Here is a 23386-nt window from a genome sequence, read left to right on the forward strand (position 1 = left end):
GCCCTCCTCCAGTCAAGTGTTGCCTCTCTACCACCCAGATCCGACTCGTCTTATTACAGACCTGGGAGTACTTCCGGTGCCAGGGTGACTGCCCTATGGAAGTACATCCGGGTCACACGGAAGTCCATTATTCAAATAGGGTGCTTGTTTCCCTGCAACGCCCTCCTGTGGCACCCTGTGACCCCAGCAGGGCTGCCCTGCCAGACTACCTTTCCCGGCATGCCTTGCTGGTCTCCCACTGGGTGTAGATAACCAGGACTACTGCCATCTAGCGTGCTGGGGGAATACCAACTCCCTAGTTATAGGGGCGGTCCGTCCATCTCTTCCTTCCGGGTCTGCTTCCTTTCCTGGCTGGGATGTCCATCCAGCCCGTGTGGCATCTATAATATATATATATATATATATATATATATATATATATATATATATATATACACTAGGGGGCTTTGCCCCCTGCTTGCTTCACTCACCCAACCCCCCAAAGCGTGCTACACTCCAGCCACTGCGTTTCTCTGGGGGGAGGGGAGAGGGCTGAACGCACGCTGAGGAGATGCTGTCTGATCAGCTGCTGTCTTTCTGCTGCTGCTGCCTTGCTGCGTGTTCTGCTTGTCATGCATCGATCATTTAAAAGCCTGTACAGCAGCTTTCCTTTTGTCTCACTGCCTTGTCTTGCGGGATGTCAAATTGTCTTCCGAGAAGATCTTGATTGTCTCCTTCCAAGCCTTCCAAGATTTTTTATAATATATATATATATATATATATATATATACTCAAATAGGGTTCACAGGTTCAAACATAAGAACATGTATCAATTTTTCAACTGTGTGTAAGGCTCTTTTTTCATGTATGCAGGAGAACTGGAGCCAGAATTAAACTTCTATGTGACCTAGGTTTTAGTCAGCTATTCATTTAGTCAGAAATTCACTTTAATTCCACCTACTTTTACATCGCACATCACTACTTACTAATCTATGCACAAAATTACATACATACTGTATACTGGCAAATAAACACATTGTGAAAGGTAACAATAAATTACTAAAAACACAATGATATGTGAGTATAAGTACTTACATTTTTGTTGGTTATTTCTTTATGCATTTATTTAATAATAATTTCATTGATTTATTTCAGTGACAGCACATGAATTATGAAATACGGTTTGAAATAAGAAACTGTCATTTCATTCTTCAAAGTGTAGAGGGTTGGCTCTAGCGAGTACTGCTTTCTGATTGGTGAATCATCAGTAGACGAGGCTCTCACAGCTGCAGCTCTGCACATGTCTAAGAATCACAGGATAACTAAGGAAAGCAAAGCACATACTCAAAGTTATGACTGTGTGTGTCTGTGGTGGACACATGTGCAAAACAACTGACTCAGAATTACTATATAGACCAGCTTCTTTAATTCAAGATGCCCTCAACTCATCATCCTCTCAGAAGTCTGCATCTAATGCATGGTGTCTGCCTATAAATGTAGTACTTGATGGCCAAAGATCGATGAGGGTTCACCAATCAAAGCACACTACTCACAAGAGCCCACCCTCTCAACTTTGACAGGTGAATACGACCAAATTCATTTCAAGCCATGTTTCATGTTGTGTGTTGTGACACTGAAAGAAATAAACGAAAAAATAATGTTAAAAGTACATAAAGAAATAAGCAACAAAAAGCATTATTTCATGACATAGTTATTTATGCTTACATATCATTGTTTTTTCATTTATGGTCCACAAAACATTTGTTTATTTGCATATTTATTGATTTGATTTTGTCAAAATATTCCTCCACTTAAATTCAGACTCTCTGCAATATTTTCTGAAATCGTACACCAGAAGGAGAATTATGTATCCTAGAGCCCAAATTCAAAATTCAAGATCAGAGAAGGATTACAGGCATTCTTTACTTTAGTGTAAAAGTCAGACCTCGAAATGATCATGTATTAGTGCTATTATTCTTTCGTTTGTGATTAATTACATGTGTTTTATTTCCTAAGAAACTGTGAAAGTCTCACCAAAAATCTTCCTGATATGGTGTACATTACTTGCAAATGTGACTTATCGTCTTTGTACTGTGATGCTGAAATGGCTGTCATTTGCCACACATATGTTACTTGGCATCTGACATATTGCAGTCTTGGCCACTTTGAAATTTATTTCCTCACAGACCATTTATCAGGGGAGTAGGCTTATTCAAATATATAGCAGCGGCAAAATGAAGAGAACTGGATTAATGCTGAAGTACAGGGTATAATCAAAAAGGGAAGAGCAACAAGAAAGTAGGAAGACAGCAGTATGTAGACAATGAATAGCTGGACGTTTTTTAGTATTCAATGAAAGCAAGGATATGCAGATAATCATGGGTTTGTGTGAGTTTGTTACTTGCATTCAACCTCTATTCTCCATAAAGATTTTTTTTTTATATATAAACACTTTACAGTTCCCCATGCAAATTAAAAAATAAATAAATAAAATAAAACCCAGGACCACCCCAAAAGGTTACAGCCTTTGTTTGACAGCCATTGATGTGCCTAAAGGCCTGATCCTGAAGATATGGCTCTCCCAAAAAGAGTCACTTGGAGAGTCCTGGCAAGATAAAAGGGCTAGGAGTGGTAGAGGGATCCCATGACTAAAAATTTACATCCAGCTCTTTGAAACTATTAAAAACCCATATCAGCTTCACATTTTATTTAGAGGAAGGAAATATAATTGTTAACCAGAAAGGTCAGATTTCTATCATTTGCCAAACCATTATTTTCTTCTTCCTGAACTTAGTTCTCTATAAAATAATTCATTTATCCTACCATATTTTCTACTGCTAAGAACCGCTAAATGTCTGGAATAATTTTGTTTAGTCAATTACTGCAGCTGCAGCAAATTATACTACATTCTGCTGTAATAACTCAATTGTTACTAGTGCTAAAGTTGCATGCCAGAAACAGAACATAATTATGTGACCAAATAATTGAAACAACGTTTAGGGAAATAGAACTCTTTTTGAAAGCTGTTCCCTGTGTTTCAGTCATCCCTGGCACTTTTTGCAGATCCTACTCCTCTTGACATGATGCTTTCAATTAGATTTTTCCCAAATGCAAAAGTCAACCAACCAAACAAACGTGCGAATGGCAAAAGACATACTACCTGTAAACCCCAATATCAAACAATATTACTGAACCTATTAAATGGTACAGATTAAACAGCAAAGCAACTGAAAACAGTCTAGTTTTGCAATTATAAAAACAACTAATTCGACTCCTACAAGTGAATGGCTTTGCTTTAAAACAAGGGTGACCATGTGAAGAAAACTCAGACCATTCTTAAATCCATCCGAGGTAGACCTGGGGTAACCCACATACAAAAGTGCTAAGAGTCTACGTACAGAATGGTCTTTAGAACTTCTAAGAGGTTATGTAAGAGTAGAGTAGTCCCTCATAAGCAACACCAAAAACCAAAAGGTAGGCAGCTGCCTAAAAGTGTGGCCCAGCTTGCCTGAAAGCTGACATGGTTTTAATTCACTTTGCATGTCTGTTATGCTCACATCTGCCACTAGTAGGGCATGACTGTGCTACCTCTTAAAAGCAATAACTAGACTAGTTCATAGCAGACTGAGAATTTCTCAATGATATATCGGTTAGTCTTATGAAAAATGATGTCAGCTTGGCTGGGGCAAAAACAACGACCCTCTGAAGAATGCTGGTCAGCTCAACCTGTTCTTGCACACGTTGACAGCAGGGATGTAAAAGTGGAATGATTCTGGTGGTAATCATTTTAGGAAGGTTGGATGCTCACTGGGAAGTGTCTCTGAGACTCAGGGAACTTGTGAGAAAAGAGAATCGTGTTGCAAGACATTAAAACAACTATGTCAATTCTTTCTGTCATATACAGAGATATAATGCTCTTCACAGATATCCAGTTCCATCCATCCATTTTCTAACCCGCTGAATCCAAATACAGGGTCACGGAGGTCTGCTGGAGCCAATCCCAGCCAACACAGGGCACAAGGCAGGAACCAATCCTGGGCAGGGTGCCAACCCACCGCAGGACACACACAAACACACCCACACACCAAGCCCAATTTAGAATCGCCAATCCACCTAACCTGCATGTCTTTGGATTGTGGGAGGAAACCGGAGCGCCCGGAGGAAACCCACGGGGAGAACATGCAAACTCCACACAGGGAGGACCCGGGAAGCAAACCTGGGTCTCCTAACTGCGAGGCAGCAGCACTACCACTGCGCCACCGTGCCGCACGATATCCAGTTTATGCCCTAAATCACATGCTGACAACTCACAGCACCAATGGCTGCCACTAACTACTCACTACTGATGACTTACCCTGGAGAGATATTAGCAGCAAATAGCCTGGACTGAAAATGGTTCATTCCTAAATATTTAACAATCAATCCCACTTCTCCTTTAGAGCTACCTCCTAATTACTTAAAGGGAAATAGGGTCGGCAGTGGTTCATTGTAGATAATATTCTCAGACAGTACACTGCTATAAGTGGTAGAGGAACACCATTACCTATGACAGCTGCTTGTCTGGAGCATTATGAGTGCATAGCGAAATGTTCAAGAGAACCTGTGAAACAAGGTAGGCATGTCTAATACCAACTTCCACCAAGATATTGCCAACCACACTCAGCTCCAGGGAGGCTTATGTGAAACTAGAACCATTCCCTGCAGGCTCTGTTTCTGTTCCCTTTTTCTGGAATGTTCAAGTGTAGGACATTTTGGGACTGTAGTTACACTGACTTCTACAGCCTCAAGATATCATGGCCTCCCTGGAGAAGAAGTCACATACTGTTTCAGAGAATAGGTGAGATGAAACTTTTGTATGACACTTCTGTGGTTATCCATTCCTCAACATATACATGTATTTAACAGATACTTACTGTCATGTTTAGACTTTGTGTAAATTCATTTGGTACTTTCTACATCTTGAATTTTGATGTCTTTCTATCGCCGCCATTTTAGGGGTGTGGGCTCAAGAGTCATGACCTGCGGGTAATTAGCACGACCAGATAAAAGGTCAGATTGGCGATCCTTTCATTATCTGATCTGTGTATGCAAACTTCCTAAATAAAGGAAAAATACTTAAAAGGAACCAATTGTTATTTTCCTTCTCTCAAGTTTACTTTGATTTGACCTCTTTGAAAGTTTTAACCACTTTGATTTTTCTCTCTTATTAGGATTTCATAGCTAGGTTTATCTGGTTTCATTTTTTATGAGCTTCTCCCATTTTAGCTCAGTAAATAAATCACCTGTCCATTTCTCGGCAGGATACTTACAACCCCATAGTTTTACCCTAATCTGGGTCAAGAAAATTTTGGTTACAAAATAGTTTCCTACTCAAATGCCACCTGTTCTGGGTATCATTTTATGCAAAGTGAACCACTGCTTCCACATGATTTCCCCTCACTAAGTACAAGTTTTCAAATCATACATATGACAGTTATAACAATGTTTAATTTCTGGGAAAAGTACAATATGTATGGCTAACCTTCCTTGGATGTCTTTTTTGTAGATGTAACTATCACATCAACTGGAATGGCTAGTGACAAGTCCAACTCTGACCATCAGTGTGGACTGTCCATAACTGAAGACCAAGTAAACAGACAAATGAGGAAGCTACACACAGGAAAAGCTGTAGGACCAGATGGAGTAAGTCCTGGAGTTCTTAAGGTCTGTGCTGACTAACTTTGTGGTGTCCACTGTCACCGGTTCAATTTGTCCCTAACGATTCAGTGGAAAACATCCTGCGTTGTTCCTGTGACAAAGAAGGCAGGCGCCTCTTCCTCTAATGACTTCAGACCAGTGGCATTTACGTCTCACATCATGAAGATCTTTGAGAGACTAGTCTTGGACTATATGAGTCCTCTTGTGGCAGACCACCTGGACCCACTGCAATTTTCCTATGAGACAGATTGAAGTGGAGGATACAATTAATGATCTGTGATCCACAAGGCTGTTTTTTGATTTCTCTAGAGCGCCTTCAGTACCATCCAGCAATCCCTGTTAAGGGGTAAACTCAGAGATATGTAGGTGGACAAGCCTATGGTGTCCTGGATAATGGACTATCTGTCAGGCAGACCACAGTTTGTGAAACTCAAATGCGTTGTCTCTGATGTTGATGTGAGGAACACTGGAGCACCAAAAGGACCAGGCCTGTTTCCTTTTCTCTTCACTCTTTACACCTCTGAATACAAATATAACACCAGGTCATGTCACTTGCAGACATTCTCAAATGATAATGCACTTATGGGGTGTGCTGATAAAGGGGATGAGAGTTGTCTGCAACTTAACATTAGCAAAACCAAGGAAGTGGTTATTAGGTTTTGCAGCAACAAAAAGAGCAAAAAATTAAAACAAATTAAAAAATAACAAAAAGCAAATTAAATCTTTGAAAGAAGAAGCAAAAGCAGTCAAGATGTGAAGCCCTCATTGGAAGGTGTGCACAGACAAGTGTAGTATATCACAAAAGGAGAATAGTGAGCATGAAAGAACGCTGGCCAAACTTTGTTATAAAATGCAGAGATAAGCCAAACCAACAAACCCTCACGGTGCATCTGGCTACTTCAAACAATACTAGGCGCTCTAAATAATACCCTAATTGGGTGGCCTTTACTAGTCTGGTTCCACAATGGCACAATTCCACAGGGGGACTGGGTTCAAATCCCAGCCTGGATACTTTTTGCAACCCAAATTGGTTCCTCCAGCTACTTCACATGCTCATCCCAGGCTTTGGTCTCAGAGGTTTGCAGGTTAGGTTGAGTGACCTCTACAAAGTGTTCATTGAGAGTAAAACCAATTTGATTGTGACTGACTGCACCAAGTCCCAGAATTCCTTGCAACGTCAGAAGTGTACTATAGCAGTCCAAAGCTGCCAGGTCATAGTGGAGCATACGTATCTATGTCAGAAATCACTAGATTACTGTATCTCGATGGCAGTTTCTCTACCTGTTTACTCTTGGTACTGGGCAATAGGGTACATCTGTTAGCATCTGTCTATCAGGCCTTGCTCTGGACTACTACCATTGCCCTACCCCTTATCTCTTTGCTGTTTCAGCAAGACAGTTTTCAGGAGACAACCTCTAGTGACCATCACTTTAAGGTCCTGCCTACCCACGATGGAACAAAGTGGTGCTTTGTGTTTGAAATGCAGGAAACGTCTTTTGTTCCCTCTGCACCCTGCACAGCACAAACCATGTCTCATGCCACCTTTCCCCTTGTCCTTGTCAACTGGTAAATATCTTTCATGTATAAGAACATAATGTTAGCTATTAATGAGATATGAAAAGTGAAATGGGAAAAGTTGTTGTAGGGATAAAGCTTGGAGAAAACTGAACAGAATGGCAAACGTTTGCTCTGCAGGTGATGGTGTACCTCAGACTTCTAGCAACATTGTTAGACGCATATAGCTTACCAATATATTACACAGTATGCACACACTCTATGGCCCTTTTTTGGCAGGATGTAAAGTTTACTAAAAGAAGCTTTAAAAGTCTAGTAATTAAAGACAAAGAAAAGTAACATTTGAGAAGAGTCTGGAAAATTAAGCCTTGTAATAAAGACCAGAACTTTCATAATGCTGAGGCTGAAAGCATGCCAAAAGACTGTTATGACATTCTTGTTTTTAAGAATAATGTTATTTTTCCTACTTAATGCCTATTGGAGACCATGTGACTTACATTTTTCTTTTAAACATTCATTAAAGGCAACATAAGGTAGAGCTGAATTTGAAACCTCAATGCAAACCCGTGAATACTGTAAATTAGCCTGCTCTTGCACTAAAGATAAGCTGTGCTCTACTGGTGGTGGTGGTGTCCACCACAAAGGCATCATATATAATAAGAGACTAAGCAAACAACTGCCTCAAATTTTCTTTTTCGTTGCTCTTACTGCTTTAACTTATGACAACAGTTACCATTATGAAACATGGCATACTCTAATGTGCTTAACTCAGTTCTGAGTCACAGGAAGTCTATCTGAACAGCATTTAGCAACGGAATACCAGTCAGTCTGTTGTGTTGCAAGTGACAGGTGCCAATATGGAGTGACCAGTTAAGCTAACACACACATACACATCAGGGAGAAAAGAAGATTCACTTTTTCTGTAACAGTTTTAATTTGTATTGTAAAATGAATGTATTGATACTGTGTCACACATCAAGGCAAGAGGCAGAGCAGTAGGGCACGAAACCCAAAAGAGTTCACAGCTTAAATTGCTTCCTTGAAGCACTGTGTGACCATTAGCCACTTTTAATACCAGACAGGGCTGAGATTGAATGGAAATTCACATTTGCAGATTTTACTGTTAATGTAATGATCATTTATTTAATAGGAACTATATGCAGAAACATTAGGACTGATTGATTTGCACAGGTAGATTTGCAACAGGGTAAGAAACTATACAAGCTAAAATGTACTGGCGTTTGCCGTTTCAATTCATATTTCTTCCTAACTGTGTGATCCTGAGCAGGACACTTATCCTGTTGGTGCATTAAATGTAAATGCCACCTGTGAACAGCCATTGCATATCCTGATCTCAAAAATGTATTTGAAGAAAGTCATCATTCAAAATATCACTATAATAACAGAACATTATAATAAAGGAATAACAGAGTGAGACGTTCAGGGACACCAAAATCTGCTAGAGAGCACTTGGATTTGGTAAGGAAGAAGTTTTAAAAAAAATGTTCCCCTTTAGCATTCTTATTTTATCACCTATTTTATTGTTCCATTGACATGTGACACAGTTTTGGTTGATATTTTTTGTGTCTGGATACATGTATGAAGTGCTCTCACTGTTATAATAAAATACATTTCATTTTACGGGAACTACATATGTCTGAGCCAATTTTTTTTTTTTTTCCTTTTAAAAGTGATTTGCCTTACTCCTCGGAAAAAAATCTTATCAGTTTGAAAAGCACTGTTTTGATCAAATCAGTGTTCCATGAGCGCCCCTAAATCACCACCCACCAAGACAGAGCATCAGCACTGAAAGCAGTGATGAACGTGAGTCTGATGGCCACTTTGTGCCCCAGCCATTCACTGCTTTTATTATTTGTAATACTGAGCCATGTATTTCCTTGTCTGGACAATTTAAAGCTGCTGCACTTCGGTCTCATAGCTGTGCAGATCTGTATCTCATATTGCTTGGATGAAGATCAGTTAAAAGGGACATTTTTGCACAAAGTGCTTGAAACTTTCATTTTTAAATACATTTCTCTCTGTTTCTTTCTCGTTGTCTTACTGGTATAAATATAGAAATACTTCCCTCTTTGACCATTTGCTTAAATCATGTTTTTCTTTCATAGAAAAATATTTTACTTCCCAAATACGTGTGTTAGGGCAATTGGTCATTCTAAATAAGAGGATGTCAACTCTGCCCAGGGTTGTCCCCGCACTTTCCTGTGACACTAAATTACATTAGATAGAATGTTATGTGTAATATTTATTTCTTTCATTACAAGAGTAATGCTTTCTATCCAGCTGGTTGGAATAAGTTCTTTTGTAATTGTGGCATTTGAAGTAATCCGAAACTATATAAATATAATGTAAAAAGGTGATATCCCTCCCATAGTGATACGGCGGTAAGAAATCACATAAGAGAAAATAACTTTGCTTTCTTTAATGACGATTTACGCTGCATTACAGATGAGAGGAAGCCGACGGATGGATGGAAGATTACTTCATCCTTCCAGTGCAGCAACAAAAATGGCGGACTGTATACATCGAACTCCCACTACGGTAATCGTTTTGCCATTGGCTTCCTTTTGTCTGTTATGCCGCGTAAATCGTCATTAAAGAAAGCTGTTATTTTCTCTTATGTGATTTCTTACCGCTGTATCACTATGGGAGGGATATCGCCTTTTTTACATTATATCCTTATAGTTTCATGTTACTTAAAATGGCGCAATTACAAAAAGAACTTATTCCAACTAGGGAGCTAGTGCCCCCTGCTGGATACACGCTTGCCTTTCTTATGACTACCAGAACTACATTTGCATTAGTCTATGTATTGAACACTGGCTGCTATTTAACTTATAGTCACAACAATATTGCAGTCCTTTGCAAGCCTTTTCACGTTAAGATTGTTAAAATAGTCTTTGGACAAATTAAAAATCTAAAACAAGATTGGCCCACATTTCAAAAAATGATCTTTCATGGTGGTTTTCTACATGTGGCTCCTTTATTGACTATTTTTATTTTGTATCCATTTAATCTAGCACAAGGTCACAGGAAGAAGGAACATAGTATCATAACAAGACGAGAAACAAACTCTGGGCAGGATGCACACTAATATCCACTCCCAGCGGTCAGCTATTATTGTAGGTTGCAACATCAGAACACATGGCAAATGTTCACAGATATTCTTTACACAGACACTTACAGTCTGAAGTAAACCAGCAACCTTGTCATTTAAGGTCCAGTATATTAGTCAGTATGATATACTGTACTGCTAATTCTATTCAAAATTAACATAACACACACCTTTAGGATGTGGGAAGAACTTGCACACTATACAAAGGAAATTAACAGATTGGAAGTTTAAGTACCTACAGCTGAAAAATAGGCGTACTACTGACCACACCACCCTAGTATTGCCTACCCTCACTTAATCATACCCAGGAATGTCAGGCCTCTCACCATCACTGTCCTCATTTTCGTGCTCTCATTATTAAATAATTATCGATAAAACCACACTTGCACAAAGCAGAACATGTGGCATTTTTACAAGCACAATGACAGTTTAAATGGATGTTTTGGCCAACCATACATAATTTTGTTAGGCATGTCAACAGCAAAAAAAAAAAATCCAATAAACTGGTAATAAAGATTTGATGTCCCATTTAAACAACGCTTAGCCTTGAAAACAGCTGTTTGGATCAGAACAGAAGATCCTTGCTATGGGCAGGACTGTCCCCCCAACTCTATTGCTGACCTCAATTTGCATTATGGGAGGTGTTTTGCTGGATATGGGGTTTGGACTAAAGAGTGTAACCAATATAACAGAGCAATAGTATAGGGATTCAGTGGGCATCAACTATGGACCCACTCCATCAGGCACTTAGACTGGGGGAGAGCCATGTTGATTTGCCCCTTCCTGGTTAAGGCAGGTATATTCATTAGTGCATTAACCAGTTTAGCTTGCTTTGGAGAAAAACAAAAGGTAAACCTGTTAGTCATTTCAGGCCTTATGACATAAATCCATCTATTATCATAAGTGCATAATCCAGTACGGTATAATGTGTGTGCTAAATTATGCTTACCAGAAAAACTACTATGCATGAATTGAGAATGGATGTCTAATTTTGTTCAGCGGTAAAAGCAGACATTTTTGCTTGTAGTTTATATGGCCTAAACTCTTGGGGCTTTGAGGCCAAATCTATAAATCATTCACATAACAACAAATGGAACAGAATTGAACTGTAGGAATGTACCATTTCATACGTTAAAGTATGGCTGTGGTGTAAGTTAACCCTTGTGAATGGAATAAGATGTCGTTGACAATTTACTATACAAGAACACACTTCCGAACATTGTTATGAAGTAAAATAACAAGCTGTAATATGCAGAAGACCTAGCACAACGCTACTGAAAAGCATGACGTGAATATAAATTCTGCATCTGGACAGTTACTCTAAAACATAAAATTAACTGTACTAAACTTCTAGTGGTGCATTAAATTTACAAGGGGAACATTCTAATTATCCAGGAAAATATGTGTTTAAGCAAGGAATGAGACTGACAAAGACAGCTGCCTGTGCGGACACCTTAGTCAACAGATCAGATTTTTTAAGATACCGAGGTTTACGTCTGAGCCATCACAGAAAGGCCACCAAACACTGCAAAGATAAATTCCATTTTAATAAACATATTTGTGTATTGGGAACTCATTATTTAATCAGCATTTCATTAACTTTAAGGCCATTATAAGTAACAGACTGTATATAAGAGTGATTACAAAGGTAATTTACAATTAATGATAACTTTTTTCTTCTAAAAATACATCAAAGAAAAAAAATTAACAGTATTTCTGAAAAGACTGTGAGGATCAAGCCAGCTGTGGCAAGTAGGTAGTGTTACATTGTACTGAAGACCCTGCTATATACTACAGATCAGGGATCTCTAACCTTTTTTCCCCTGAGAGCTACTTTTACAAAATGAAAATGGCAGAGAGCTCCTCGTTTTCTAACGTTTATTCTCATCGCTTATTTCAACCCAAACAAACTGAATAAGCTTTTTTTTTCCTGAACATTTACAAAATGTTGGTGTCCACAACTCACGTTTTGCATTAAAACATCACAAAAAATATTTAGTTCACCTGCAAGTGCATTTTGTATGTCTGTGTGCATTTTCTAGTGTATCTCACACTATTGAATTAAAACACAAATGCTGTCAAAACAAAACAATGCGATTCCAAATACACAGATTTGACTTATTCATTTGTCATTTTGTTCCATGTCACTGTGTCCCTTTATTCACATGTCCAGTTGCATGTGTGATGTGTTTTTTAGTTAGTCAGGTGACTGGCACTGCATGGAGTCAACAAGAGAGGCAGGTGTCTGGTGGAGTGGAGCCACTTAGGTTTACTCTTATCGAGTCCTTTAAATGTTTGTCTGTCAGTCTTGTTCTGAACTTTGATTTCATGACATTCATGTCAGACTCAGAGGTATGGAGACCCAAACAAAGCAGACATTTTCAGAGCTGCTTGGTGAAGATTCTTATAGTTATCTGGCTCTGCTAAGCTCCAGAAATGCTGAGAATGCTGTTGAGACTTTAACTGCACATTATTTTGAAGGTTTACTAATATATAATAAATAAAATCCAATGTCTGTCTGTCAGTCTGTCCGCTTTTTCACAAGAGAACTACTTAACGAATTTAGATCGGGTTTTTTTTTTAGAATTTGCTTGAACATTCTGGTTGATATTGCGACTTCTCTCATTTCGCAATGTATCAGAGTTCGCTTGCGGTACAATTTACTGGATCCTAACCAAGAAGCACGCAGCCGGCCGAGGGTTGGGGGAGGTTTGGGGGGGACCCTTCCTCACTCACTCTCCAGCTTCGGGGCGTGTTCCTTAACTCTGCTTAGCTAGCAACAATTGAATTCAACTTTGTTTGATATTTAAAATAAAGTGTTACTTGGGTCTTGATGAGTTTGAGTCCGGATATTCTCTTAAGCGTATGCCACATTGAAAAGATAACTTTGAAATTCAGATTGTGGATCTTTATTTTGTGTTAAAAGGATCGTGATATGATTTTTTGGAAAGATCGCTCACCCCTAATTTGACTAATCAGGTTTTCAAATTTATGTAGGATTCATTAACCCTTTGGCAAGGTACTTGGAAAGGGGTTGCAATCTACTGGTAGCTCGCGAGCAACGTGTTGGAGACGCCTGGTATAGACTAACTGCTGTGGGCTTGCAGGAAAAGCAGATTCCACATGAGAGAGCAATGACCTGGTGTCTCTCATTCATAGGCAAGACTGTATATTTCTGAGAGGACCCCAAAACTACTTTATAGGCTGGGGCTTAGACAGGGCACTCAGCAGGAGGCCACTGAGCTTGTAGTCGGGAGAAGAGTAGCCAGGTACTTCTCAGAGAAGCTATTCAGGGTCAGAAAAAAAAGTACGTTGCCGTTCGGTTGAGTTGGACAACTGCTATAGACACAACATCACCTATTCAAGGACTTGCATCTGTTAATCAGAGCCTGGGAAGTCAGAAGATTTATTAATTTGGTTATTTTGATATTTATGCTTTCATGGCATTATTCCAGTCTGAACTCGTTTACTTACTTATTCTTTTGCAGTTGTAACAGGTACAAAGGAGAACTAGCCCTAAATAGGATTGCAGCAATATATTAGATGTGACAATGTGTTGAACAGGTTGAACAAACAGAGAAAATACAAACAACCAACTAGATGACACCCCACTCAAGAAACAAATAAGGGTTTAAACAAAAAATTGACAGCCAATATTTCTTGGCCTATCGGTATGAAAGCAAGGGGAACAATCAATAAAATACTAATATGTTTGGACTTTTGAAACTCATTTAGCAAACTAATTTAATAAATTATTCATTGTATTTGTATAGCAACTTTCAGAGCACACACAGTTATGAGGTATTTTAATAAATACAAACTTGAACTTACACATGATAATTCAGTGAATGTGGCACAATAATGCAGTTAACGCAACACATCTTCTCATATAACACATTACAAAAAGATTAAAAAGAATTTGAGGCAACCTGCCCATGACAGGTCAGTAATGCTGTTTGCCCCATTGCTCTGAGGAATGCCAACACGTGCCTGGCAGTCCTTCACTTGTACGAATTTGCTTCTGCTGCAAATGTGGTTTCCTCCTGCGTGTCAGGACCCACTTGGCCTCCTGGTGCTTTGACTTCAGTACAAACATCTCAAAAGTTACCCACAGCTGAGAGGAAACAGAGCCAATCTCCTTTTAGCAATTCACCCATTAGACATTCAAAACAAATGAATGAAATAAGGCCAATATAACATCACTGGCACAAACGAGCCTACAATTATAAAAACAATTAAAAGAAAACAGTCTGGCATTTAACAAAACATATTTAGGGTTTGCAGCTAATAGATTTATGTTTAAGATAATTTAAGTGAAGTAAAGTGAAATATTTGACTGATGGCTTACAAGGCTCCCCTTGCCTAGTCTCTTTCTCTTTGCATAACCAAAAGGGTGCCACCCTGTCACCGTCTCACAGTAGAAATAATTCAGTCCAGTTGGTGAATAAAACTAAAGGAATCCATTTTAAGTTCATTTAGTAGATGTTACAGCTCACACACACAAAACAAACACAATCATAATAAGACCTTCCAATAGGTTTGCGATACCCTAACAGCTAAAGGGGTGTCAGCATTCACCTCACTTGCAGCCCAAACCACACGTCATCACACCAGTAACCTCCCAATGAAGACTTGAATCAATTCCCAATGACTTTCTTTTTAATTTTCCATATGTCTTCAAACAAACGTTTTCATGAGGCACATCAATGAAGAAATTCACCCTATGGCCATCCCAAACTGGAACGAGACAGTTGGCACACATGGATGTCCTAGTACAATGGTGTTCTTTTTCTAATTGGCTTTTCTATATTAGGGTTAGGGTTAGGGTTGATTGAATTTTCTTTTTTATAAACGTACGGGTCATTTCAGATGCTAAAGGATCAGTCTTTTTTGTGTACTGTAGCATTAATGGCACGCAGCACCATAAGACACTTTACTGAATCGAAAACTGCATATCTCTTTATTATCATAAAAAAATCTTGGGTCAAGACGTGATCTTCTCAGATAGACACTTTGACGTCCCATAAGAGACTCTAACGTCCCGCAAGAGACTCTTTAACGGCGAGACAAGGCAGTGAGACAAAAGGACAGCTGCTGTACAGGCTTTTAAATGATTGCCACGCACCGCGACAGGCAGAACACATAGCTTGGCAGCAGCAGCAGCAACACAGCAGCTGATCCGACCGCATCTCCTTAGTGTGCGTTCAGGGTGGGGAGGGGGTGTATAAGCGAAGCGAGTATTCAATAGAATAGAATAGTATTCAATAGAACAAAAGTAAAAAACATCAAATGTGTTGCCATCATCTATTCATTTTCTGAATAAACTTCCTACATCATCTGGTGTTGGAGGAACAGGTGTTCAGGCAGTCTACCTCTGATCAGAAACCAGAATAATTTTCACACACACGCAAAATCACTTATAACAGGCAAATCACTAGTTAGCCTAAAGTGCATGATTGTGGGATGAGGGAGGCAATGGGAGTACCTGGCGAGTACCTGGTGAGAAACCTAAGAGCATTGTGTGCAGTCTTTACTGACCAGTCTAGGAATCAAACCCATAACCTTGACATTATGATGCAACAGCACAAAACAAAGTGTATCTTAAGCCAATTGCTTAATTAACAAAAATAAGCACCTCATACATATATAGTCATACATCCATTATTGAAATATAAGCAAATGCTGCTATGAAATGCCCATCTGCGTACAAGCAGGCACTGGGAAAGCAAATGGCCTCAATTCACCATAAAAAAAAAAAAAGAACAGGGTCGACACAAATGGCCCTGGGCTTTGTCTTATATGCCAAACGTCCTGAAATAACCATGAAGAATGATTTACTTTTAACATTACTAACATGCCCTGTTCCCTGCTCCATCAGTGTTTATCATGGTAGCTCCCGAAGCGTAAGAAAACACTGCGGCTCCACTGTCAAACAGAAGGATTTCACTTGCACGGTCTCTTGGAAAAATGTTCAGATTTAGTTGAAACATATCCGCTACCAGGCCGCCACTCTCAAGCTTTCTTTCAGCTGCAAAACAAAATGCTGTGTCTGACAGTTAGACGAGTGAATCACCAGAAGGTTGCTACTGTGTGTACTTAGTCCTGGAGTGCAGGACAAATTTGAGACCAGATCTGTTGGTAACTGACTTTAAAATGATTTTAGGCGACACAAGCAAAATATTTTACTTGTGGTACATATACTCTTAAGAGAGAAACAAGACAGGCATCATGTTTGGAATGAATTTGACAGTGGCGTCAATTGAACAGTTTATCAGGAATATTTTTTGTGATGACATCAAATACTTGTTCATCTAGTAATTTACTGTGCTGAATTTGTGCTGAGAAATATAAATATTCCGTGTCCACCCCACTTTTTAGACAATATATTATGCAATAGGTACTTCTTTCAGCTCAGTTAAATACCCTTTGTTTTCCCTTATGTAACCTTTCAGCTTGTACTTCAAACACACATCTCTAACTATTGGAAAGGAAAAATAAGTTTTTTTCATTTGTCAAGAGAATTGTGAAAATTGCGCTAGCTTACAGTACTTGGCCAAACACTTAATCAGATTGAACTCGGTGTGGAGTTTGCATGTTTTTCCTAAACTGAGCTGAACTTCATGCAAAAAAATGACTGGGTATATATGATGGATTGGCATCCTGGAAGATGGAATTTCAAGGAACTTTGGCGGGCTGTACGACAGGCTCTGAATTTTTATTTTTTCGATGAAGTAGTAGATGCCGTTAAAAACCCTGAAGTCAAGTTTCAAAACAGCATTCCTCACGAAAGATCAGAAAACATTTGTTGGTAAGCCTTTTTATTCTCCTGTTTCTGTGGAGAGGAGACATCGCCAAAAATGTTTCTGCCCCTGCCGCACAAATGAGAGACGCCATGTATTGGCGTGTGAAGCATCTAAAGAAATCTGCAAATGATCTAGTAACTGAACGACTATCCAAACAGAAAATGAAGGCGGTCCACTGAAGCTACATACAGTTTAATTCCTTGTTTGCCCAAAGGTTTGACAAAACTTCTACCACATTTTATCCAATAACTAGTCAATTTACATACATCGTGGGCACAAAAAAAACCTCTGAGTCTAATTAATAGAAGAAATTTGACAGTATCAAAACAGCCAGTCATGCTACAAACTCCACAACCACACTGGGCTAAACTTCCACAGCATTTTGTATTTATCTATCCAGAGGAGTGGCTTCCCCACATACTCACCTCCAAAAACACAAAATCAGTTTCTCCCTTATCTATTTTTCAATGTTTTTAGATCAGACAACAGATGTTGTGTTTCATCCCTAGCTATGGTTCAAACGCTGTTTTTATGTTAATTTTGTCCAAATTTTATGTTAACGGTGTTGATTTAGTTTCTATTTCTCACTGTGTATTCTGTTGTGTTCCTTCTGTGTTGTGGGTAGTCCCCCAAGAATTTGGGCCACCTGCCCATCAGGTCAGGTTACTGCCAATAGCTCGATAAAGGCTAAGGAAAACCCACAATTCCTTGCTGTTAATTGAATGCACTCATGGTTAAGTTCTTTGTGTCTATTGCTTTGTTTTTTTAATTTATCTTCTGAATATTTGTGACCATTTTGCTTTTTTACTTTGTCTCTAGGAATTCATATTATGACCAGGGCTGTAGAGTCGGTAGATAAATCCTTCGACTTCGACTCCTTAGTTTCTGGTACTTCTGTCTCTGACTTCGACTCCCCGACTCTGACTCCTCTGTATTTAATATGCTAATGTATTTTCTATGTTGATTGAAGGAAGGCAACATACACATCATTTAACCACAGAAGTACTGGCTAGGAAGCTGACTCTCTACCGTATTGGCCAGTTTAAACAAAAGACAAGAAAACACATCAGGCCATGGCACACACCTCCACCTACATCATTATACTTTTTTACACTTAAATGAACTTGTTAAACACGTCATATCTGAAATAAAATAAAAACACTTTTTGTAATGTACCATAATCCAGATTACAATATGTGAATGTCAGGTTGTATAATAGCTCATCTGAACTTCACACTAGTAGTAACACAACTAGGCACTGGGTTTTATTCTTACATCAGAGAAGTACTTAATTATAACTATTATTTGTGAAAAGGGACATTTGAACTTGCTGTATTTTTTCATTACAAATTAAATTTATTAGGAGTCGGAGTCTGTACATTTTTGTTGACCCCGATCCCGACTCCAGGTACCCAAAATTGTCTCCGACTCCTTGACTCCAAATCCGAGTCCGACTCCACAGCCCTGATTATGACTGTGATTTTTTGGGGATCGCCTATTGTGAAGGCATTGCCTTCTGTGGTTTTGTTCTCTTTGGAGTATCTTGTTAAACTTTTATTATTTAAAAAATATCTATATTTGTATTAATGAAGATCCTTTGTTTTCATTTGAGTGACTAGCTGGGTTCTAATGGTTATACCCCCTCTAGTGGACATAGTGAATATTTTTGGAATTCTACTGTGCTTTGTGACTCTCCAGTTCATAATAAGAGAGTCTATCCTTTGGTGATGAGCAAACACTGATGGAACTTCACCATTGGTCACTCCTTTACTGAAAGAAACACTAAGTGTTCAAAGTAACTTTTTAGTTTTTTGTCATTTTGAGGGTAACTTGCATGCTTTCTTCCAGTCCATCTTGGCCTATCCATAATGCAGGCACTTTAATTCTGATCTAACCTTAGCAGTTGTTTCATTAATCATCTTCCTACGACTCCTGTCAACTAACACTGAGTAACTTGGCTGTTTCCCTCTCCCTCTCTCTCTGCATGATGCCATCTCCTCTATCCTAAAAAACTGAAGCCAATACCAACCCCATCAAACAATACCCATTCAAAATATATCTATACAAATCCAAATTGAGAGTTTATAGAGTTTGTGCTACAGAACAAGTGCAACATGCTAGAAAGCATTACATGAACACTGCCATCGTGTTACTCTTTCACTTGATATTATAGACACAAAATGAGAAAGAAAAGTGAGCCCGGCAGCACGCTACTTTTAGTTGAGAACATCGCCTCGGGCTGGTCTGCATTCTTACTGCAATTCCCTTTCAGATGCATCTGTCTATTTTATTTACAGCAAGTCTCCCAGCAACATCGTAAAATGAAGATTTTACTGTCAATTGTTCGAAAATTTCCCAGCAGCAGGATATCAAATGAAGTCATTGGAAATGATGCTTGTTGATGAGGTGGAGCAATTTAAAATTTCTCAGGCACATGCACACGAAAAACACAAAGGCTCTCACAGCAATGTATTCTCACGCAAGTTCTAAAACACACATCAAGAATTAACCTCACAAATATACAAAGCTGGGAATTTTAAAATGTCAGTCTACCCATTCTTTTACCTGCTCAAGGTTATGGGATGCCTGGGTCTATGTCGGCAACAGTAAACACAGAATGGGCGATAATTTTAGGTGGCCCACCCATTTATCAAATATACTATTGCATTATGACCTATTTAATAAAGTATTATCTGTCTATCTGAGAGGGGTTTTGGGAAGGACAAGCAGCCATCACACAAAAGGAATCCGAGACTGGAAAGGAATGAGGGGAAGAGTCGTATGTGGCGCCATCTCTGTAGGCTGCGGTCAGTATGCTACGCACATAAGTCTACTCTCTCACGCAATTCATGAAAAGTTTTGCGAGTATGGCATCACATGGACAACACAGTGGTGCAATGGTTAGAGATGCAACCTCTGAGTTTTAACTTTTCCAGCAGCCGGAGTCTATATGGAGTTTGCTGCTTTTTTCGATGTTGCCGTGAGATTTACCACACATCACAAAGACATTTATGTTGCATGAACTGTTGATTTTAAAGTAGGTGAGTGTTTAGTATCCCAGCCAGGATGGGTTACTACATTGAGCTCTGTTCTACCAACAGAAGCTCTGACTCCCCATTCTAGGAGAGGACAAGCGACGCCTCTCCTTACAAATTCAAAATGAAAATACTAAATGAACCTGCTGGCAATGTCTAGTGAGCAGAGTGTCAGTGTGAGGATGAAATGAGCCGTCTTTGTTAGAAGTTCATTGAGAATAATTTAACCACCTGTTTCTCAAAACTAAACTAGCAAAATGTCAGCTATCTCTCCAGTGTCCCTCAACAGAGCCTGAAAGTAGGTTTCTTAACTGGCAGTAAAAGGTTAATCCATGCCTTAAAACACAGTTTGAACATTAATCATGCATCTATTTACGCATCGCATTTAATGCAATTTTAAGGTTGCTGGAAATTAGAGTCCACTACTAATTACCACGCAGTTATAAACTAAAGTACTCTTGTACCAACCAGGGAACTATTGATTTTAGTGTAAAATTGGTAAATAAAATCAAATTATCATCAGGTATAGTGAATATAATAAAAATAGTTACAAATCCATAGTCTGCTGAGGGGGCCACTTTTACTTGTGACATGGCAAAACAGTAACTCTTTCTCATTATAAGAATTTACTGTAGCAACACACTAACATTTTGAGATCTTACTCCTGCAAGATCTTATTTAACACAGATGTAATGTAAAGCAAGAGGTCGCACTCATGCTAAATATTCTCTTCGATTAAGAGTGACCCAGGCATTATTTCTGTCTTTGGACAAAATCAAATAAACAGCTACAAAACAAAATGAACATCCAGAGACAGACTGCTGCAATCCAAAAAAGCTCCCAACTGCAGCTGCTTACAACTTAACCCAGTTAAGGCTCATCAGGACCCAAAAGACCACTTAGCATTTTAAATTAGGCTCAGTTAAAATTTCAATCAGGTTCTGTCCTGCCTTGCGCCTGTTACTGCTGGGATAGACTCTGCCTTTCATGCAAAATGAATTGGATTCAACAGGCATTAGAGTTTATGAAATACATTCACAAGAATTACTTCTGAACGCTTTAATATCAATTCTGACTCACTGCGTACGCGCAAAAACCCCTACATGATATACTGTTTGACTCGCTCGATATCTACTTATAAAACGTCAAGTTTTATTTAGTTCTCCAATTACTGCTGGCCCTCTAGACCTGAAAAATCCTCCTTTTTATGTTATTTTTCGGCTGTATTTTGTGGAAAAAATTACACCCTGATGACAAAAAGGTAAATCAATATGTGTCTTCTGCAAAAATGATCCGAAACTTGAAGTTGGGCATTCCACCTTAACTGACCCCAGAAGTTCACCCCGAATGAAATATCAACGTCAACATTACTCCGTCTTACAAAAAATTGAAAAAATGGGGATCAGTAATATAGGTATGTGGAGTGTTGTTTTATGCTATTTTGAGGTTGCTGGTCACAGATATGATATTTTTGATATGGAATTTTTACCGGTGGTCCAAGCCCTCTAACAGCCACTCCCAGAAGGTTACAAATGTTAGATTTTAAACATAAACATGTGGGCTATCATTTAGGATATTTCAAGATCAGTGATTACAAATATGTTATTTTTGATCCTTTACTAGGGATCAAGCCCTTCTACGGACTTTCTATCACAGGGTCCAAATTGACAAATTTCTATTACAATCGACACTATGTAGACTTTAAATGTTTAAACTGAAGCACACATTTGAAAATTTCAAATATCTAATGCAACTATTCTTGTTTATTATGTAAACTTTTACCTCATGAATTAAATTATTACATTTCTTACGAACACCCTCGATTAGGTCAACGTACGTTTATTCGGACTCATATATGAATTTTTGAAGGCAGCTTGGTGGCGAAATAATCACTAATGCTGTCACATGCACCCATTACCCAAGATTCCGATCCCAAACTATGCCACGTGGAGCTGGCACTTGCATAACCAAGTCTCAGTAGGTTTTTCTCCTGGTGATCTGATTTTCTACCTACACCCCAAAGACATGCATGCTGAGTTTATTGGCAGTCATGTGCAGACGTGTGCAAACATCTTGCTCTCCCTCTCTAGGACTGGTTTTTGCCTTGCATCCATTGCTGTCTGCATAGGTTCTAACAGCTCTGAGCTGGTCCGAAAGTGTTATGCTGTGCTATGTTATGAATTTCAGCACCTCGTCATCTTGGCACTTTGTTTTACTCATTCAAAACTCTGCAAATGAACAATTAATGGTACAATAATAATCATAAAATACATTGAGGTCGTAATACATTCAGAGGCCATTCAAAAGCACTGAACTCCAAAGTGTCCTCAACCTCTGCCCATCTAACATAATGCCTTGCATTTCACTCAAAAGGTTCCTTTACAGATTATAAAATTCTTGATGAGCTTAAATATTGTTGAAAACTCAATGTTTAAGGTTTTGCTATCTTTTAATTTACAGAACCTGTAAACCACCTGTTCCTCAATTTCCTTTGCATGCTAACAAAAACAACACTTGGCACAAATCTTGAGTCAACCATGGATAGGATGCCAGTCCGTCACACAGCAAACTTGCACAGTACATTAAGCCAAGTTACAGATGCCAAGTCACCCAACAAGCGTCTAGGATGTGGGACAAATGCATAAAAGGCTGATAAAATACACAAGGAGAACATGAGGACCCCATACTGGCAGTGTGACACTGAGTAACTCACTTAAACTGTCTGTCCTCAAATTGTAAAAAAAAAAAAAAAAAACTACCAAACAAATATTTACAACATACCAGGTGTCTCTAAATTGTATATTTGAGTTAGAAAATGTAATAAAACTCTGTATGTGAAAAACACCTTACAAGTCTGTTGATTACAGAAAGGTTCAATATTCAACAAATGATTGCTATTAGGACGCTCATTCAATTTACATAATAGTCTTCCTTTACAATGAACATTTTATTAAGAAATCAAAATTCAAAAAAGCAAATATACCATTACCAAATAAAAAGAGTGTTAAGACACAGTTCAATAAATATCAATCCAGTTCAATCAATGGGCACCTTCACACACCCCCACACTCTCTCATACTAGGCAGTTTAGAGTTGCCAGTTAAACTAACAGGAGAGGTCTTTGGGATGTTGGGGGGAAACCAAGAGAACAACACATGCAGAAGCAGGGAGAATGGGCCTGAAAATTAATCCTGCTGGCACCACCAGCAGCTCAAAAATAAGAA

General features: G+C 38.8%; 1 protein-coding gene across 1 annotated transcript in view; it reads right to left on the reverse strand.

The window, feature by feature from the left end:
* Positions 1-23386, reverse strand: part of rspo4 (R-spondin 4) — a 144908-nt gene that overhangs the window by 120505 nt on the left and 1017 nt on the right. The gene's annotated exons all lie outside the window — the stretch shown is intronic.

The sequence above is a fragment of the Polypterus senegalus genome, chromosome 14 (genome assembly GCF_016835505.1).
Source record: "Polypterus senegalus isolate Bchr_013 chromosome 14, ASM1683550v1, whole genome shotgun sequence".
Classification (NCBI taxonomy): domain Eukaryota; kingdom Metazoa; phylum Chordata; class Cladistia; order Polypteriformes; family Polypteridae; genus Polypterus; species Polypterus senegalus.